At 34.5% G+C, this 22,325-nt stretch overlaps 1 protein-coding gene and 1 long non-coding RNA gene across 3 annotated transcripts in view; both read left to right on the plus strand.

Moving 5' to 3' along the window:
- LOC146403381 (uncharacterized) overlaps positions 1-16,248 on the plus strand; it is a 479,111-nt gene extending 462,863 nt beyond the window's left edge. Inside the window, exon 8 of the long non-coding RNA XR_014803745.1 lies at positions 16,121-16,248. This is a non-coding gene — a long non-coding RNA (uncharacterized LOC146403381). The remainder of the gene's footprint in view (positions 1-16,120) is intronic.
- Positions 16,121-22,325, plus strand: part of SOX5 (SRY-box transcription factor 5) — a 527,302-nt gene continuing 521,097 nt past the window's right edge. Inside the window, exon 1 of one of the 2 annotated variants that reach the window (XM_084956582.1) lies at positions 16,121-16,248. The gene's annotated coding sequence lies outside the window, so the exon portion shown is untranslated. The remainder of the gene's footprint in view (positions 16,249-22,325) is intronic. The other variant, XM_084956577.1, reaches the window with a different exon arrangement.

Raw genomic sequence — 22,325 nt, forward strand, 5'->3', positions numbered from 1 at the left:
TTGGCATTAAGTCCATCACAGACCAGAGAGGGAAGAATTGAGAGTCCAGAAACTGTTAAATTCATATATGAAAGCATGATACTTGACAGTGGTAACATTAAAAATTGGTAGGGAAAGTATGGGCTCTTCAATATATGGTGCTAGGACAATTGGTTATCCATATGGAAAAAAGTAAAATTAGATGCTGGTGACAGAATAAATTCCAGGTGGCTTTAAAATCTGAAAGTGAAAAGCAAAACTAAAAATTCTACAGTCAAAAATAGGAGTATTTTTATGACCTCAGGTTAAGAAGGATTTCATAAAGGAAAAGATTAGTAAATTTAGACTTATTAAAATTGTATTTTCTATACATCAGAAGACACCATTAAAAAAGGGGGGGGGGAAGCCACTAACAGAGGGAGATGTTGGAAAGCCTTTAGCCACCAAAGGATAAACATTTAGAACTTGAGCAGTGGGAAAAGGCAGACAACCTCATATTAAAATAGACTAAGGAAATAAACAGGCATTTTATCGAAGACATATAAATGTTCAATAAAATCTGCAACTTCGCTATTTGTGGTAGAAATTCAGATGAAAATAATATACCATTTCAATTCAATCAGATTGCCAGAATGACAATACCAGTGTCGGTGAGGGTAAAGGGCAGTGGGAAAGTGGCAGTGGAAATTGGTGTCATTACTATGGAGAGCAATTTGGCAATATGCAATTGGAGAAAAATGAACAGCCAATATATTTTCAACAGAAAAAATAAATTATAGGGTTTATTCGTACAGTGGTTAAAATGAATGAACTAGGGTAAGTATCAATATAGAGAAATTTGAAAATATTACATTCTTTTGATGTAATGAATCCTTTTTGGGTAAAATGGAGAAGGGTTGCTTTGATTGTGTGGGTTTTGAAACATAGTTCAGTGATATTTTAATTGGTTGGATAGCCCTAACTGCCAAGTATTGATAAGTGGATTGGATAAGGGGTTATATATCCATTAGCGGTTGCAGTAATTAACAAACCATCCCAAAACTTAGTGGCTTAAAACAGTTACCATTTTATTAAGCTCATGATTTGGGGGGTTGGCCAGGATGGGTGAAACTGCTCGGATGGTTGGGGCCTCTCACCAAGTGGTCTTATATTTTCTGGTAGATTAACCCAGGCTTCATGTGGCAATCTCTGGGTTTCAAAAACCAGCAAGAAAGGACGTGTCTTAACAAGTATTTTCTTGGACCACTGCTCATGTTCAGTGCTCCAAAGCAGGTCAAATGGCCAAGCCAAGATTCAGGAGTGGAGGCATGCAATCTACCCCTTAAGGAGGAGCTTTAAAGTTATGTCGCAAAGGGTGTTTGTACAGGTATGGGAAGAATTTGTGTCTATTTTTACACATTCTTATAAGTGCTTTTATATAAGTATCTGTACTTAGTCTTTGAAAATTTTTATCAGTTACTTGAATGATGACCCTTAGCTTATGGCCAACTCAAGATGCAGCTTTTAGTAGAATGGCTTTACCCCCATTTTAGTACCCAGGGCCGTTATATCTAACACCTTTCTGCCAGACGTTGCTGAAGACTTTCTGGGCCTGACCATCTCTAGTGGAGTGGGATTTAATGGCGAAGTAGCCTACTGCAGGGGCTGCTGTATAGTTCAGTCTCTAACAGGACAGACACTACTTCCAAGGACTGGAGAATACATATAATACTTTGCTTCCTTAATAAGGTAGAGCCCCTATTTGTGAGGAAAGAGTTCCCCTTAGTGCGATCTTTAAAGTAGATCTAATTGGATAATTGAAAAAAAAATCAGTCCTGGTAAGTAAATGTCCTTATTTAGAGATTTATTCTTCTCCAGAATAACAGAGAGGGAAAATAATGAATCAGAGAAATTTAGCTCTGTCCTCTTTCCTGTAACCTGAGAATTTTCTTCAGGAATAGAGGTGGGATGAAGATCCTGGCCCTTGAGATCTAATGGGCTCCCCTTTTTCTTGGGTGCCAATACTCAGTGTGGGCCCTAGTTGACAGTATGTAGCAGTAACCAGCTAAGCCAACTTAGCTTCTAACTGTGATAAAAGATATTGGTGTAGGGGGCTATGAGGGCAGATGGAGGAAGGAGCTGACCAGAAAGAGATATGCCAGAAACCTTAGTCATTAACCTTCTATCAGGTAGCTGAGTAATAGGTCATCAGTATTGTCTTATGTTTTCTAAAGTTTTCAGTAGCTATAATGAGCACATATATTGTTAAAAATCAGGAGGGAAAGAAACTTTCCCAGAGCCAGGATTTAAATCCAGAAACTGTACATTATTCACATTTATACCTCATACCTACTCTAATCCCATATAGATATGGTGCTATTCTCTAAGTGTTTATTAAAGGTATGTTAAAATCATTTGGCTTGCTGTGAGAAAGAATTTTCTAGCATGTAAAGTAGTTCCCAAATGAAGCTGTCTGTCACGCAGTAAACTCCACCCCAGAAAGCATCCACCCAGAGTTGTGTTAAATAAGTCATGTATTTAAAAGAGTTCATAGTCTGATTTTAGATTTTAAATAAAGCATCATGGGGAATCTTGCATTCAATAAGTGAATGGACTTTTAGTAGATAAAAAAGGAGAGAGGATAGGTAGAAATGAAAGAATAGTGAAAAGAAAGTATTAGATAACTCCCAAATCCCCCGTGACACTGGGGTTTTCATATGTCACAGCTAGAATGATTGGATTCTTTAAAATAAAAACACTGTATTTTCAATATTAGCATGGATTTCCTATGTTCTAGTAAGTCATTTCTGTTATTTGCCTCTATCTTGCTCCACTATGGGACTCTTATTAAAATATATTATACAATACCATCCCTGGAGTTCCTGTTGTGGCTCAGTGGGTAAAGAACCCCCACATAATATCCATGATGATGTGGGTTCAATCCCTGACCTTGATAATTGGGTTAAGGCTCTGCGTTGCTGTTCCTGGGGTGTAGAAAGACAGGTGAAGCTCTGATTTGACCCCCTAGCCTGGGAACTTCCATGTGCCACAGGTGTGGCCATAAAAAGAAAAAAATATACATCATCCCTTATTCAGTTTATATATGTCTTCTTTTTGGGTGAATATGTAATTTTTATTTTTCACTTTTATAAACTTCTCACATTTCAAATTTTCCACTAGCTTTAGCCAGTAAAACACCACTGATACAGTGTATGATGATTATATATCATACTTTTGTTATGATAAAGAATTACATTTTGTTCATATTCTGTGCTCTATTGTGTCAGTTTAAATACAAGACCTGTGATATTTAAAAACATCAATACTTAGTGTGTATTCCTCTCAGAAGTCAAGCATCTCTGAAATACTGTGATTTCTTGTCAGGCGATGTCTCAAAACAAGTTTATTTTTTGAATCGGTGAACAAAAAACCAAACTTAAGAATGCACTTGGTCTTTGTTCTTTCAAAGTTGTTTGGAATGACAATTAAAAGGACGTAAAGGAAGTATAGCAGCAGAATGCTTGCTCACTGGAATGTTTTTCTGGTTTTTCCATAAGGTGTCGACAGTTCTCTGTCAACTTGTAGGCTTGAAAAACAAAAAGCAGCCTTGTTTGTCAGGTGTTCTGCGGCATTCCTCCCCAAATTCTCCCAAGTGCACAGAGCCCTGGTTCAGATGTTGCAGTGTTATGTAATTTATTCTGTCTCTAAATGTCATTTCCCCACCATCTCAGGCTTGGCTTTCAGATTGGATGTCTAGAGCACACAGCCCATTACCCTGAAAGTGCTTATGGCACAGATCTTACCTTGATAGTGCAGGGGGAAAGCGAAGTTGTCAACAAAAATAATTAAACTTTATAGTAACATATGCATGTCTTTTGGATATATTTATCCAAATACTTCAATTTATCCAAATATTTGTATGATGTTTTGATATGCTATTTTCATGGAGAGGACTTCTTGACCGTACTTTTTATTTTCTTATTATTTGTACTTTATAAAGACTCATACTAATATATGATTTTATCATTTCACTTACTGGTATTATGTATCTATGTCTCTTTGAGCTCTTAGGGTGATTCTTTGACCCAGCGAAAAAGAGCACTTTATATAATTCCAGAAGTGTTCTTCATGGTCACATAGAAATATAGCGAATGTGAGTTTGTGTTTCCCTTTCGTTAGCCGACTAGCATTCATTCCAGAATGAGGTAAATGATTACTTTCACTGAGTTTAAATGTAAGGATTTGGAAGGGGCACTTGTAAACTATAGATTTGCCATTTCCTTTAAAATCAAGATCTAAGTACATGAAGAGAGGTGGAAAATATGTTAACCAGGCTTTTAATAAAAGTACATTTTTAAAACATGAGGTGATCTCTATTTTCTGAGGATTTCAAGGTATTTTTAAATCACATGATTCTGTGAAACATCTAAAATATTTAATAATTGCATGCCTATTTTGGGCATACTGGTTCATTATCCTTAAATTATTCTACCTGGTCTTAGGTATCAATTCCTTTTATTGGAGGGAAAAATACATATATACTTTCCATTTCCTATAGAATAGAGGTGGTTTAATAACTGCAGAAAGCCATTAGGACTGCCTTATAAAGTGTATCATGCTGAACGCTTATGGAGAGCCAACTAACTTTCCAGAAATGAAGAAGGAAAAAGAGTATCTGAGAATCCCTATATTCAGAACACATCTTTCATTTTCTTTCACTATCCAGGTCTCATCTTAAAGAATTCCTTATAGGAATCTCTCTGGCAATCTGGTGTTTAGACCAGAGAGGAAAGCACATAAGGCATGGCATTTTACCAGTCTTTCTGCTCTTTGTCATATGCTGTTTGGTTATCACCTAGAGGGTACTGCTGTGCCTCAATTTCCCACATTTATCAACGATGACAATATAGCTCTGGAGTATATACATTAAAAATTTAACCAAAGTTCAATTTTCTGTTTGGTTAAAAAAAATTTTTTTTCTATGTGTGAATTTGTCAAAGTATATATAGTCACATATAAATTCCTAATATTCATATATAAATGCAAACCTAAAGAGCCTATCCTTTAGAATGTCAGGACATTAAAATATTCATGCCAGTTTTTCCAATATATCAATTTATGGGACTGGATCTGGCAAAGCTATCATCTGTAATGATGACTGGAATGCAGATGGATTTAAGTGACTGTATATAGAAACTGGGGGGAAGGGAGTAGCAATCGTTCTTTGTTTTTTAGGATGAAGCAGAAAAATCTGCTCTCTCCTATATATGGAGGAATTTGTTAAAAGCAAGGACTAAAATAGGGAATTACTGATTAGCTAGAAATTGTATTTCTTTTATCTTCCCACTTCACTAATATTTTTACCCTCTGAGAATGTATGGATATTTTTGCAGAGATGTATTACTGACTTTTGGATGAATATCAGTATTTTTCATTTCCAACTAGGAGGATATTACTGGTGTTATCTACATAGTCTTTAACAAGTCATCTGCAATTTTATTATAGGCATCTCAGGCATAAAAACTGATAATTAAACATTTTGTTCCATTCTTAAGTAAACTGGCAGTGGTTCTCAACCATAGGATACACTATTTCTGTGGGGTACGATTCAGAAGGCCGGATGAGGAAGGCACTTTTAAAAGTACTTCTATTTTAAATATTCGTCCCTAAATAAAATTTGCTGTCATAATGGGCCACTGTTGCCAATAGGATTGTATCATTTTTCCCAAGTGTGTTCAGATGGAAAAGTTTGCAAATGACTGATTTAGGGTACAGGAGGAAGTTTTATCAATGGAAGTCTCTATAACCATATTCAAGTGGAAACATCAAATCATCCGAAATAGTGGTGATGTGAGGGTAGGTAGATAGGAGGACGATATAAATTAGCCCTTAGTGTTTAATAAGTAGCTCAAACTATCTTCATTAATATTAGATTACCTAATCACTCACGTACATTCAGGTAATCAAATCCATATGTGTGTTTCACCTGGTGCTTCCCTTGTTAACCAACGAGTATTTTATTAGCTTTTTCCTCCTCAGCAGGTTTTGTGCTTCTGTGCCTTTGCAAACCTCACTAAGGCAGCTTTTAGCAGCAGAAATACTGATGCTATACTATTCTTATAGAAATGAAAAAATCGTTATCTTATATACATGAAAACAGTAGACAATTTCTAAAACAGCTTATTCACAGCCTGTAATTACAAGGAATGGGGGAAGTTCATTTCCAAAAGGAACCCCTTCTTCCTAAAATCTACATTCACCATGAGATTGATGTTGAAAATATGTAAAATCAACATGTTTTTGATTCAGTAGCCCTGTGTTGATACATCCTTGATTTTTTTTTAAAGGATGAGATTTATGCAAAGGAGGGATTTATACTTTTAGTATTTCTAAAATATAAGGGCAGAGACTCTTATCCATTGCTCACAGCATTCCTGGGATATAAGTGTCTCCTCCTGCCTTGGGTTCCATTTCTGAGATAATCAATCTGTAGAGACTCACTAGTTGGGGAACAGTGGTGAGGACTGAAAAACCCTGTCTCTCTTCCTCGTTACACTGAGACCCTGTTAGTTCTGTTCATAGCAGAGGGCAACAAGAGTTGCTTTTATTTTTGCCTGTTGTTCAAATAAATGGAAGCTGTGCATATTTAGAGCAGTCTATTTTTAAATACTAGCTCCTTTCAATATTTTAAAAGGAAGATTTCCAGTGGGGGGGAGTGTTGAAGAATCATCTCCTGAAAAAGAGGAATGTGGGTTTTTTTTTCCCACATATTCTAAGCCATATTATCTACACTAGTAAATTAAATGCTCTTAGAATTTATATGAGGGTCGCACTTTAACTTGAAACTCATTGCTCCCCAGCATATCATTCACAAATCTTTTTCAGATTAATTCTTCTCAGCTGAAATAAAAAGCATATAATCTGCTATCTTAATCATTTTATCAAAGATAAAGTCACCCTCCCCACATAGACCTTTACACCCTGGTAAACAAGTAAATTTGCCTGACCCTTGTAGGCAAAGCACCCTGTTGGTTTTACCCCATACATTTAATAAACATGCAAGGTAAAAACAGAAACAAGAGAAGATGAGTAATAAAGATAAAAGAGATATTTATTGTTTCATTTTTCTCTTTTATATACATGTGCAGAGTGGGTGTTGCAATTAAATTGCAACATCCGTCTTTGAAAAGTTGTCAGTATAGCCTGTTGTCTTATTAGCTCATTTCACTCATAAATTAGGATCAAACTTATAGTAATTTATGGAGCAATAATTATGATTATTAGTAGTATTGATTATATAAGTACATTAATTCTGAAATTATATATGTATAAATATACATATAAATATATAGATAGTGAGAAAGAGAAAGAGAAATACACTTGATGGTGCTTTAAACATGTGGTTGTGGTGTAGCTACCTGGGCAGTGTCCAACATATAAAAACATATGCAGAAGCCCTTGCTACTAAGTTAATTAAATGTATGTTTAAATAATGAAGAAAACAAATCACTGTAAATTTTGTGAAAACATGATCTTTTTACATCATTTTTATTTAATAATCTTGGACCCTGTCTTTGATTGGTACTTTGAGAAATATTCTTGATTCTTGAAATAGACAGTGAAGTAAATAATGATTCATTGAATGAATGAATTATAACAATCTAAACCTGGAATATTTGATTTTATGTGTGTGTGTGTGTGTGTGTGTGTGTGTGTGTGTGTGTGTGTGTGCGTGCGCTGTGCCCACAGTATATGGAAGTTCCTAAGCCAGGAATTGAACTCTTGCCATAGCAGTGACAATACCAGATCCTTAAATCCATTGTGCTACAAAGGAACTCTTGTGTTTTTTTATTTTATGGTTATATTTCCATTGAACTGGAAAGTCTCACCAACCTTAGTGGACTTTCTTGAATTTTTGACTCTCCTGGGTCTATAGGGCCAGTCAGATTCCACAGAGAGAACTATAGTTACTAGAAATTAAATAATAGCTTTTTTTTTTTCTTTTGGTTGCACCTGCAGCATGTACAAGTTCCAGGGACAGAGCTCTAGCCCACGTCACAGCAGCAACCTGGGCTGCTGCAGTGGCAACACCGGATACTTAACCTACTGTGCCACAAGGGAACTCCAATAACATTATTTTAAAACTTTGGGTTTGTGGATGTAGTAACATCAGTACCTGGGAATTCACTTTTGAAGTTTTCTCCTCTGAATAGCTCCATTAATATATTTGGAAACCAATTTTTTTGTTTTTTGTTTTTTAAGGCATAGCAGTTTCCTCATCCTCTTTCATCTCTTCCTTCTACTTCTTGTTTGCTAAACTCTGTAATCCAAAGTCTGTGTGTTTTAAGATTACTGTAAAAACAAGCAGATAGGTTTTCTATTCTTTCGGCATTTCTGCAAGTGCTATAGGAATCTAGCACCATGTCCTCGGTTGTTTCCCAAGCCATTTCTTACAGGAACAACATTCTAAGAGTCTCTGTAACCTGTGGTATATATGGATTTTACCCAGGACTTCAGAGGTTTTTAAACTATTTCTAACCAGGAGTTTCTTAACTATTTTGACAATGAAAAAAAAGTTCAGTGTTTTCTCTCCCTAACAGCCAAATTTTGTTTGCCAAAGCTTCCTTTGGAAACATAACAGTAATAGGTAAAATGGTTTTAAAATCATCTTGCATGGTCTTAGCTTTCTTAACCACCCAAAAGAAAACTTCTGATTTGGCAAAACTAGTTTGAGTTGAGAAATACTTTAAGAAGTATTTTACTACCAAGTAAAATATTTTTAGTGCAATTTAAATACTTTTTTTTTTTGACCCTATGCTTGCTTGTCTGTGTGGACGACTCACGCTGTTTATCTTACCTTTGGGATGTTTTTTAAAAAACTAATTGAAGTATGTTGACTTAAAGCTTTTATTTTGAAGAGGGTGTTGGAAGGATGTGTTCAGAGTTCATTTCTCTACCCATTTAAAAATTAATTGCAGTATTTCTTTTAACTTTAATAACTTGTTAATAACTAGGTGGTTTTTCTTTTTTCAAAATGAAGAATCTTTTCTTCTTTCAAATATGACAAATCTGAAACCACTGGTGACATCTTTCTAGTAACACCTCCCTTCCATTTATTAGGAAGTAATTGCATAAGAAAATAGTAGATTACAATGTGTTTGTGGAACTTATTCAGCCCGTTACCACTAACACACAGGTATACTATAGTCAAAGAATGAACAAAATATAATTATAAAATCCATACTAAAAATATGAAATAAAATCCTGGTTTAACATAATGATACTTGCAGTAATTCATTGTGGCTAAGAACAAGGGCTCTGGGGTCAGAATGTCCACAGTTGGATGCTTCCACTGATTAGCTGTGACATAAGCAAGTTAGTTTACATCTGTAAAATGGGCATAAGAATTGACCTAACTCGTAAAGCTATTGTGAGAGTTAATGGAGAGAGTATATATAAGATACATAGAACAGTCCCTGGCATACAGTCAGCCAGAACCCACGCTCAGTTGTGTAGTTTTTAATATAGTCCCAAGTGCCCAGTCAAGGAGATGAATAGGAGGCAAATAGGACTGAATTTCACCCATTGAACCTGTTGTTGGCCACATTCTTTCTTGCTGGACAAGGTCAGTCAGTAGGAGGTGCCCTTTCACTTCAAACAAAGGTACCAGGTAGGCTAGTAGTGACAGTGTATATTACGTGTCTTTATCGTTATCCTAAATAAAAACACATATCCTCCATTGGAGATTTTGAAGTCAGCATGTCTTCCACATAATTATGAAAAAGAGATGTTAACACCTCCCCACAAGGTAGTTAGAAAATGAATAAGGCAAATATACAAGTGATTATATTTAAGCTCCATTTGTCCTCGTTGATATTATAGTTAGACTTAATCAAGAGAAATATAGCCATAGTTAAGATTTAGCATTTATAATAATTAAGGTAAAATGCATAGTGATGGGGTAGGGCTGCCCATAATGAGACAGCTATTAAAGAACAATATGTGTCTTGTAAATTTATACTAGGTTTATAGAATAAGATAAGAGGGACATGATTAGAAACTTCATGAGGAAGATTGTTTTTAAAATTAATAAATAACAAAATGACAGTTTTTTTAAACAGGAAGGTGGACAGATGATGTTTGAATTGGCAAAGTGTACCATATTTATATTTTTACTTTCAGAATTTTTTCTGACATAATGTACTCTGCAGAAAAATATATAGAAAAATACTTTTAAGCTGAAATTTTATTTTAAAAATGTCACTATTAGGGTTTTAATTAAAGGACAGTGAAGGAGCAAAAGAATGAATTAGAAAAATTATGTCTTGGAGAGATACACATAATATGAAAACTGTTATATTTTGAAGTTAACACTGGAGGAACAAAAAACAATGTGCTCACCCATGTTTTCAGTGATACGAAGGAAATTAAGTGTGAATCCTGTCTCTGTGGGAAGACTATTTCCAGTCACTCTTTTATTGACCCCACCCTTCTGCTTCCTGAATCTGGACACAAACCACATTTTTCTCCTTGGACCTCTCTTCTCTCTCTACCCTCTCTATTCAGATACCACTTAGATGTATTAAGTTGGCAGTTTGACATAGTTCAACTGTATTTATAGCCAGCCTGGTATAAAATCTTCAAAATCACGTTAACTCCCTTCCCCTTCTCAGCCACCACCATATCTGCCTTCCAAAGCCCTACAGATTTTTTTTTTTTTTTCTCTTTAACGCATCTTCTCCTCTCCTTTGGCACAGCAGAGACATCATACTCTCATCCCTTCTAAGTTGGAATCCTGAAGTAGCCTTGGAATTCTCTTTCTGGCTCCCTGTATTTTACTATACCAATCAGCTGTCTTCAGGGGAGCATTACAAAATCACTGACCTACGCTATGTCTTCAATCTGGGTTTCCAGACCTCTCTTGCCCTAATCCCATCTAAATAAGGCTCCTTAGAGACATAATGTACCACTAAATGGTTAGGATCCGTGTGTTTCTGTTTCCTTCTGTGTTCATGCTTTTTATTCCTTCTTCTTCTTTCTCTCCTCCTTCCCCAGTAAATTCTATGTTTCAACTCTACCCTTAATCTTTATACATTTACTGTGATGCTTTTGAGATGGCTATTCAGTAACTCTCATAAATTACACTCAGCTTTCCTGCCATAGTTTTGGAGAATTTGCGCTTTTAATTTGTTAAAAGAAAGAAATCTTGTACTTATTTGTATATCTACAGCCCTTCACACAGTCTGAGTAATTATACTGGTTTAGTTGCATGTTTTTCCAGCAGATTCTAAACTGCTTGAAGACATTTTCAGTGTGTATTGTACTTTACCATTGCTTCATACAGCGCCTGGCAGATAGCATATGCTTAATAAATACCATAGAATAATAGATGGTGCAGAATTTTGGTGCTCAGTACACGTTTAAACCACATACATGTTATTATATATATTGTCTTCATAATTCACATTATATCTGATAACATAGGCACTATTAATATTTTTTCATCTGCTAAAAGAAGTTCCCTTAATCTTACAGTTCCTTTAATCGTATAGTGTATAGAAAGCAAAAATATAAATTTTGTCATAAAGTTAATTGAACAAGTGTGAAATTATCAGATGTTTGATTAATGAATACAATTTTCGTTTTCGTAACACATGAAAATTTATATATTATGAAGGCAATGGTCATTCTAACATGTAAGCAGTTATACAAGTTCTGTTCTGTAATACGATAAAAAGCCCTCTTTAGTGTCGAGGCAGCTAAGATTATGCAAAATAACTGGTACATCTGTTGTCATATAATATATATAAAACATCTTTGTAAATATCATTAAATGTATATATGTCATTGTAGATATATTACATCTTCTTAAAATCATCAAAGAAGATGAGGTATACTAATAATCAGTGGTCTAGAATAACTGTGAAAAAAACCACTTATAAAATATATTAATGATAAGAGGATTACCTGCTGCAAAACTCAACAGCACAAATATCTATGACTTAAATTAAAAAGAAAAATTAACGAGAAAAAAGGCAGTGTTCGTATTCCTGAGTTTCAGGTGAGGTATCTTCATTTTCCTCATATTTTTCTTCTCATTAACTGTAGAAATCCATAGAAATAAGTCTCTGTGCAGCTCCAAATGTCCCCATTTCATTTTAGATGGTATTTCCAATAAGGGCACTGTTTCTTGCAAAGAATATTACCTCTCACTAATTGTCCTACAAATCCCATTCTTAATTAAAATCAAAATCTTCATCGTAACAACTTCACGATATAGCCTGCAAATATGTGTTGTTCTTGTTTGTTTGGAGGGCGATACTCTGGATACATCTTTTTCTTTCTTTTTTTTTTTTTTTTTTTTTTGCCTTCCAAAAAGGAACAACCCTGGTGAGAAAAATTTACAGCAATTGATTTTGTTTGTTTGTGGCTATGGCCATAAAAACTCCCAAGCGAAACTAAATAGTGCTTGTGGGGCACAGGTTTGGTGGTTCACGGGCAAACAGTAAGTTTTATACTACCGTTATTGCTAGACAATAAGACAAGGTATGATAATTCCAGTTTCATCATCTGTCTCTGTTTTGTACTAAATGGTACACTCCATCATGCATATGCTGGCTATAATGTGACATATTTAATTCTGTATTTAGTCTCTGCTTTGTTACCCATGCACGAATACAGCAAGTCCGCATCTCACATGCCATGTACCAGCCCTCTAACAACAACAACAAAAACATTAAATCCAAAATAAGTTTGAATAACAGTAATGGTGGGAAAATCTATCCCAGGGTTTATTCTTTTTACAGGGAGTTGGCAAACCAGGAAGAATAGACTTTGTCATGTGCAAATATGGTGACCATAAATGGTGCTGGAGGCTTTTCCATTGTCCTCTGAGTTTGCCATGAGAGAAAGCGGGTGAGAGAAAGAAAGACACGTTTGATAGAGTTGTGAAGAACGTTTGAATGGCTATTGGGTGTTGAGCATTGTCTTGCAGTGACCTCAATTCGGTACAGTAGAGACCCTTGAAAGCACTGTCTGAAGTCACAATACCACTATTCTCCTCCATTTACTAAAAGGGATTAGTTAAAAGGGTGACGTTCCGTGCAGAGAGTTCCAAGTATTCCATGAAACAAAAGGCTCTGAAATGTTTTTGAAGTTATTTTTAATTGAGTTGAACTAATTTAATAAAGGTCCTAAGGAGGAAAAAAAAAATAAAGGAATGTGATTGTTTTATGATTCCTCACAGATGGAATGGACATTTATAGCATACTTTTCCTTTAGTGTTCCAGAGAACAGTAGCTCCATTTACAGCTACTGTTAGCAATTTAAAACTGCTCCAAAATGAAGTCTTTCAAGAAGTTGACAGCTTATAAATAAATCTGTCTGATAAAATTGAACATAAACTGCATCTGTGGTTAGTTTGCCAAAATTAATTCTACATTTAATTAGAGATAGCAGTCAAACATATTTAATAAAAAACAGTCTTGGAGAGTAAATCAAGTGAAGTCAGATTTTAGCAGACGTTTCGCATTTTTTTGCATGGAGTGATGAAATGACCTCACCTCTCTGATTCCCAGTTATATGGCAACTCTGTAGAGTTATGGGGAAGCCAGTGAGTTCACACTGTTTGGAAAGGTTCCTTGCTCAGCTTAGGGTAAAGAGAGAAAACGATCATTTTGTGATTTCGCTTGATTCCATCATTGGGTTTTACTTTGATGCCATATTATTAAACTAACAAGTTAATAAGCGTATTACTGCTAATGATTACAGAGACCAGGCTAAGGTAATATATATGTGTATGTGTATATGTATACACTATATGTATATATAATTATTATTATACACACATATATATTCATACATATACATATATATAAGCAAATATACTGTACACACACACATACACACGAGTACATAGAATTGCCCTAAAACATTTTTTATTTGCTCCCTTGGCAGTTTTCTTTTTCACTTTTAAATTTAACCATTGCAATGAAAAGTTTTAAAATCATATACTAGATACAATGCCATTTTTTTTCCCCAACAAAGACTTAAAAAAATCAGCTTTGCTTATCAAATATTTGTGCTCAGTCTGCATGGTTTAAGCAATGTGGCATAGCTCTGGAATCCTGGGGAAGATACAAAAGCACACAGATCAATCAGAATGCTGCAGCAAACAATATTTTGGAACAAAAGTGACTTACAGTTCAAAGGGCAAAGAAGCAGATCTTCAAACATTGGAAGTTTCAACACATAGTCCATAGTCCTAGGTGAAATATACAGATAGACAATAGAAACTAGTATTAGCAATACCATTTCAAATATGTACAAAAATTATGTGTGCCTGCATTAACACATACAAAATTTAATGCCAGTCAAGCCAAATTTTATTGTGATTTTTTTCAAGCAGTGCAATGTTACTTTCTAGCAATATGGAAGAATTTAAGAAATATTATGGAGATGACATTGTCATACTTAGTTAATATCAAATTTGGATTAGAAATTATTTTTGTGCTCCTTAGCATTGTAGTCATAGAGATAGTTAATCTATACTAAATTTTTTCCCAAAGTATCTACATATTTGTGTCATGTAGCTATTCATACAGTTTCTGACAGAAATATGCAAAAGCATTTTTTTAGTTAAGTTTTCTTTAACTATTTTGTCCTTTAAGAAGAATATTTTTATTTTACATACATGAATTTGCCCTCAAGTAATTTTATCAAAATTTTGCTAATTTTTTTTTCTGAATAATGTCAAGTAAAAGTAGTATACCTCCCCCCCCTCGAGTTTAAATGGTATAGGTTTGATCCGTGAGCCTCCACTACTTGTACTTTGCATAAATAAAATAGTAAATGTATACAACACAAAAATTCTACCAGTCACTTTTAGGTCTGTTATGGAATAATTACATTGTCTTAAAACTCACAGGTCGACTTATATACTGATGCATTATAGTTGTTTCATCATTTATCAAAATACAAACCAGCTATATTCTATAATTAGAAAAAAGTATTTAAAAATCAGTTTATGTTGAAAAGAGATGTTGACCAGTTCAATCATGCTGCTAATTCCTAAATCATCCATGAACATATTCCAAAGGACTGGCTGATCTCCTTAACAATTTATATATTGGAATGGAGGGAACAATCCTTTTACTGACTGGTTTCATACTACGTATATGTGTTTCAGTGTCATTTCAGGATTAGAATATTATTAATACAACTTTGTGGTTAAATCCTAAATGACCATCCCTCTTATTTAATTAAAAATATAAATAAAACAAAAAGCTCTCTTAACTTAGGACATACCTAAAAATACAATATTTTTTATCCTCATGTCACACATTTTTGTAGGTCCTTAGAAAATAACTTTTTTCCCCAAATTATGTTAATTTTTATATCATTTATAAAACAGCTTTAGAAATCAGGGTTAATAGTTACATGGTTCCTGTGATCTTGTTAGAAAAGCCGTTTCAGTAGTCAATTTTTATCTTGGGCAAGTCAGTCTTATTGGATCAAATTTTCTTCATCTTCAAAACAAAAATATTGATTAAATAAATTCTTATGCAGCTTCTTTGTTTTTAATTCCATGTAGTGCATTTCTACACATTCTACTTTTTCTCTAATTTCAAATAAATGCCATGTCTTTTCATCAGTTTGGCTGGTTTCATGAGGTGACATTGAAGAGAGTGAAACTAATGGGGAAGGGAGACAAAGTTTGCAACTGACAGCTGTAGTTGTAGTTTGCTTTACCACTGGGTGTAAAAGGTTAATGACAAATAGAGAAGTAGGTCAGTTGATGGTCTCAATACATTGGTGCAGAGGTGCTAAGTCATAGTAATAATATTTTTATTTAAAAATATTCAACACTGAGAGTAAAACTTACCCTTTCACTGCTAAAGAGGTTGAGAGGTTTGGTTAAGAATTGCCTGAAAAGGTGCTCTGCAAAGATGGGTATTCTAGAAATGCTAAATAAAGGTTTTAAAAGCCTTGTAGTTCCTTGAAATCAATACATTGGACATATGAGGTTAGGACTTTATGGAGAGCGCAGAGAAAATTGCTCTCAAGCATCAGTGCTCTCACCCTTAGTTGAGGTTCTCACCATCTGTCAGTGCATCACAGAATTCTCCTGAGTGGACTCCTTGCCTCCTGTCTCTTGTTACAGATCCATTTATCTCATTGATGATGCCAGTTATGTTTTGAAAATGCAAATCTGGCTATGTCATCTTCCTGATTGAAAACCTCTAATGAGTTTCATTTGTCTACTGGATAAAGTCTAAACACCTAGACCAGGTAAATAAGACCTATCTTACCCCAACACAGCTTTCCATCCTCCTCTTTAAGCAGTTGATTATGGTGGCCCAGGATATGTGTCCTTCCATTCACAGCTTTCAGAATGGATCATCTTCAAAAGCCAAAGTAAACATCGTCTCTTCTGTCCAGCTTGCCTTTTCTCAGGCACCTCTCTACTTTGTGATAATCTCTGTGTGTCTTCCTCTGCCTCTCTTCCCTCTTCCACATCTAGTGTGTTTCTTAGTCATCGTTTTTTTCTCCTAGTCTGTTATTTTTAAATATCCACCACCAAGCAAGACATACATATTTAAGAATAAATAAATGAAAGCTAACTCTTTAGGACAGTAACAGTGAGGTGTAACTGATAAATGAGATTTTTTGTGTTGCCATGGCTTTTAGGGAGGTCATTTCGCCTTTGTACATATTGTAAATATAAGATGTATGCCTTTTTTCCAAATTCTAATAATATGTCTATAAATTGTGTTTCAATTAAAATGTAGGTTGCACTTCTCTACAGTTTTTGATATTATGTAAATATTTCCAAATTATTCTTAAGGTTTTTCAAAGCTTATGTATTTAAATTAATATTCATAATTGCTATGGATATGTTGTTAAGATTTTAAATTGCCATTTTGAAGCCAAAAGTGAGATTTCAGTTTATATGTATATATGAAAATACCTTTCAAAGAGAAGTACCACCTTATATAAATTAGTAATTTCTTTTAATTGCCTCAAATGTTTCGGTCTCATGTGGATTTTTGAAGTTGTATGCAGCTTTGATGTTTTATTAATTATTTTCAAGGTGGCTTTCTTTCCAGAGCGAAGCGTACATATTGATTTTGTATATGATGAAGACTGAAATTTCTATCTTGGCATTGATACTTCTTGCAATCAGATCTAGAAAGGGTTTGATCGTTTTTAAGCAACTCTCCAGCAGTTAACTGTTGGCTGCCAAAGTTCAATTTAGATAAGTGAAGGGGAAGAGTTTAGAAATTTCACACATTAAATGTGTGATGGGAAAAACCCAATATAATGTATTAAAGATGCAGCCTTTGGAAGGAAAACATGGAGCATCATTAAGAATTGTGTGCCAGTCTCCAAAGGTTTTCAGTCAGGTTTGGTTCAGAAAAGCCCTTGAATGTGTTGGAAGCAGCTCTTGGAAGGGACTGTGTGGTGTGTCGGGGAAAGCACCAGAGTAAGTCTTGGTTACATATAGACTGTAAAATCGACTGGGGTAGCATGACAAAACTTGGTCTGTGTAGTTTGCCACTGCCAATCTTCATGATTGATACAGATTGTTGGAGCCATAGCTATCATATGGTGCTCCATATTGATTGTTAAAATCTGCAAAACTGAATTATTTGGAGCTTATTTTTCCATATCATTGGCTAATTTTTCCTATGTCAGAGAGTTTAAAAGCATTTGACCTTTGCTCTGAATTCTCAGTGGTTACCATGACTAGAAGGAAATTGTATCACCATGTTTTTATGCCTTAGACTTGAATAATCGTGTTGCAATTAAATTCTTCAAGAATATGGTAAAGGATAGAAGATTCTCAGTAAGTCAGTTGTTTCTTTTTTTAGGGATGGTTTAGATATTTTGTTTTTGAAATTTCCATCTAGACTTTAAGAGAATTAGAAGTTTCATGCCAAATAAATCTTGTAGAAGAGCTTTTGATCTTACCAACCATTACAAAAAAGAGCAGAAAATGGCTTTGGATCTTTTTAAATATGGGGATTGGTCCTATTTATCTATAGAATTCAAATGTAGTCAACATGCATATGAAAAATATGCCAGACTTTTTCAAACTGAAAAGACTCTGCATGTTTGCAAGAGGCAAGTGGCAAAGGAGAGTTTCCTTTAAATCACCTATAATATCAGGATCATTACAAAGTAAGCAGTCCAGAATGCTGGATTGTACAGCTGGAAAGAACCCACAGAAGAATGAAAACAGATGGTATTATCATTCTGTCCCAAGCACTGTGTGGATTTTTTTGGTCAGAGTCTGATTAAGGTTTCTGAAATTATTAAGTGGGTATATAATAGAGAATATGAAAATGAGAGCACAGAGGGCTTGCCAAGTCTTTAATGCTCCCTTGAACAAAACTGCCTGCAGGTTCAACAAACCCTTGCCTGGGTTTTGTGGGTTTACAAGGTCCCTCTCCAGAAAAGTTGTTCTGGGTGATGGTCACCATTTTAATTAAAGGAATATCAAAATATATGTTTGGAAAGATAATAATAAGCCACCCAAAACCAGATGCTAGATGCCACACATGTTGGAGAAGGGCTAAAGAAGAAGAAAAACCAAAACCAAAAAACAACAGCAAAACCCCAAACACTCCCTCATTCTACAGACTGGACTTAAGTTAAACCAATAGGCATAAAGTTATGAATATTTTCTCTTTCCATCTCTTGCAGTGTTCCTCCCCAGTTTCCTTACTCCACATTGAATTATTAGCTACTTGCATTTCTTACTCTCCAATGGGCATTTGTTCATTCTCTAGTGTTTCCTTTGTATCACGTTGCACATTAGTGTAATTTTACTTTGGCCCCTTTGGCCCCTTTGAAAAATTGTCATGAATTAAACTGGTTAGCAAAAATCAAACAAACTCAAGCCATGAGATTTTGTGACTACTTTCAGTTTGTTTCCAACTGAGGACCACTCAAACTTTCAGTTTTCTTATTTGAACCACTTTAAAAAAAGAAACAAAACAAAACAAAACAAAACTGTGGTTCAGCAATGTCTTTAAAAATATAATTTTCTTAATTAAAGTAATAAAATAAATTTCTCAAATTCAGGTTGGCAGCTTCAGATTATGGCTCAGTCCCTCTTATATCTGTCGCTAGTATTGACACTGACGACTTTTAAAACTAATTTTTTTTCCTTTCTACACTACATTCAACTCAGATCATAGCCCTCTAATGTGAAAAATAGGATTTTTAACTGATTCACTTGTCCCTCAAGAGAAGAGTTTGACAAATCTGTTCTTGATTTCCCACTTTTACATGGTATAAAATGAGGAAAACTTGCAGGCCATGTTTATAAATGCCAGTGATTATTAATGGAGTGAATGGCCTATCTATCAGAAGGGAAGTAGTACATTCATGTGTGGAGAGTAAAAACAAAGCAATCCCAAGAGTAGAAACCAAATTTCTCAAGTCATACTATAGTTGAGATTTCTGAGTAGGGCATAGAACTTTTGAATGTTGCTTTAGATAAATAACGAAAGCAAGTTGAAAGGTTTTTTTTTTTTTTTTAACATATATAGGTTCTGTGCATGTGAAAAAAAAGTGAGACTTCCTATTGAATATTGAGCTTTATTTGGTAATTTGCAGAAATAAACATTGAGTATAACACCAGTTTTTTTGTGTGGGAGTAAGGTAAAATTGGGCTGAATGACTGATGTACTGTTTGGGTATAAACATTAGATTCCATATTGCAACTGTCTGTCACTACTCTTGTCATTAATCAAATAGGTACTAAAATGTACAGAAATATTTAACTGTATGTAATGTAGTTAGTTTTTATAATCATTGCTGGTAGCTATCCAGGTGCAGGTGGTAACTTCTTTTTTTTTTACTTCTTCCCAATTTAAGATTGTGAGATCACTGTCTTCCTATAGAACTCAAATCTGAGTATACAGGTTTGATTTGATCTGTGGCATTTGCTATTATCTATGGTCTAGTGACAAGGTAGGATTTGAAAAGCATGGACATTACTGAAGTGTTGAAAGAAGAAGAAATAAATTGATTTGATTTATGTGTGTGATTTTTGTGTGGCTCTATAATCAGGCACATCTATATTCTCATTTGGAAATACCTGTGAATTGACAAGTAAAAAGTAAATTTTGAAAAAAATGGAAGCAGTGTAGTTCCATTGAACTTATTCTACATTTGTCTACCTTGAACTTTGATACAAAGATAAACACATTTTGAATGTGAATTAACAGATAGTCAGTATCTTTATAGTAAATAGTAGTGTTTAACTTGCAGTGAAACAATTTACTTTAAATCTCACGGATTTAAGACTTAAGTTTTAAATCTTAAGTTTCCTTACTAACATCATTTTAATTGGCCTCCTCTTTAAGAGTCATGTTAAAAGGGACTGATTAGAAAAAAAAAAAAGAAATTAAATTTATAGCTTATCCAAAAAAGATAACTGTTAGACCACTCAGATTTCATTAGAAATCTATCAAGGAGTTGTCTGATAAAATTTTCACTTTTCTTCAACATTCAAGTTTATTTTTTTGTACATTGCCTATCAAATAGCCAAGAGCTGGGAACAAAAGTTTTCTATTCTTTCTGCATGGTTTTGTACAATTGCTTAAATTCATGGTATATGTATTTTTTCTTTAAGAAGGTATCAGAAGTGCATAATTGGAGCACTTGCTAGGTAAAAGGTATAAATTTGAATCACTATGAAGAATTCTGTTTTCTAATACAGATGTTCATTTGAAAATGATAGATAGTCCTTTGGGTCCTTGAAGTGTTTTCATAGATTCTTATGCCTGGTTGGCAGTTTTATTGAAAATGGCTGTAAATCAGCAAAGAGAGCTGAAAATACATTTCATGTCATCTTTAAAGCAACTGTAAGTTATTGTCCCAGAAAATGAAGAGGCCATTTTTACAGAAGGTAGAAAGATAAGGTGTTGAAATGTATAGAAAAAATATGTTCCCACAGAAGTATCTCCAACAGTTGCTCATTAGTTACAGTATATATGGGAGGGGTATGGAAAATAAAAATTAAAATCAAGATTGTCCATGGAGTCTAAAATGTAAATTAGCAGAACCTGGTATGTGGTAGGATTTGTTGTTTGTTTGTTTGCTTTGGTTTGGTTTTGGTTATTTTTGTTTGTTTGTTTGTTTTGTGTTTTGGGGGAGATAGTTGTTCTTTTTTGCAAGATGTTTATTCACTAGCAAATTGAATTTGAGCTCATATGCTATAGGAACCAGGTGAACTCACATTCTCCAAATGCATCTGTTGTTTGCTTCTTCCAGAATAAATATTACAATTCTTGATGAACAACAGCTGGAAGGCTTGCATGTGGTTGCATTCCTCATGGGTTCACAGGATGAAATCACTTGTGCACCACTGACAATTTTAAATGGAGAAGAAAAGTATATTCCATCATAGATGTCAGAGAAAAACTTTTTTATATTTATTTTACATTTTTGAGCTATTACATTAGGTATAGTGAATGAGTTGGAAGATATATTTTATAACCCAGCATTCTCTGTGACTTATCTAGGTGGTTTTTTTTTTTTAAGTAATGTTTTAGAAATTAATGTGTCTTAAGTGCCAAAGTCCAGTTTGACAATGCATTCAAAACAGAAGCAATGTGATCATTACACTACTCAGTAAGCTTTGTATGGGTATCTTTAAAAGCCATGTGAGCTACTTTATTAATATTCCTGTTTTAATTTATTTTTCTCTTTAGTTTGAGGCATAAGTTTTCTTTGTCAGTGTGTCATGGAGAAATTGGTAAAATGGTGTTGAACAGAATCCTGGACTGGGGGTGAGTGGCTAGGGCCACACTGCTGCTCCCCTGGAGCTTCGTGACCATGGAAAAGGCTCCCATTCTCCCTCTGCATGCTTCCTCCTGCTTAAAATGAGGGATTGGCATTGCACGATTTTTCCTTCAAACCTATGAGCTTATGATGACTTCTAAACCAGTCTCAAGTTTCTCGATATTTGCTGCCAACACTGATCTCATCCTTTTCTGACTTTCACTGTAGGTACTATCTGTTCCATAAATGGTGGTGGTTGAATAGATTTAATGATATACTTTTTTGTGCAAATCTTTTCTATGGCAATCTGTTTTTTCTTCTGGGAGCACACATTTTTATAATATTCACTATCTCATAAGGTTAATTCTTATCTTGACCATGAAATACCTGAGCATCTCAAGGAAAGTAACCTTGCTCTGTAGCTCTTTATTCCCTTTCTCCTCAACACTTTACAGAATAGTTGTCACACCTGTTTGAAGTGTTGATGTCTCAAATTCATTTAAAGACTTATTTAGAACCCATGCAGTATGCTGGATTCAGTAACAAAGAAATAGAACATAGCTAACATG

This window comes from Sus scrofa, chromosome 5 (assembly GCF_054392235.1).
Source record: "Sus scrofa isolate SSC_HxYL_T2T_F1_AM1 chromosome 5, Sscrofa_HxYL_maternal_Yorkshire_Landrace_v2.0, whole genome shotgun sequence".
NCBI classification, from domain to species: Eukaryota; Metazoa; Chordata; class Mammalia; order Artiodactyla; family Suidae; genus Sus; species Sus scrofa.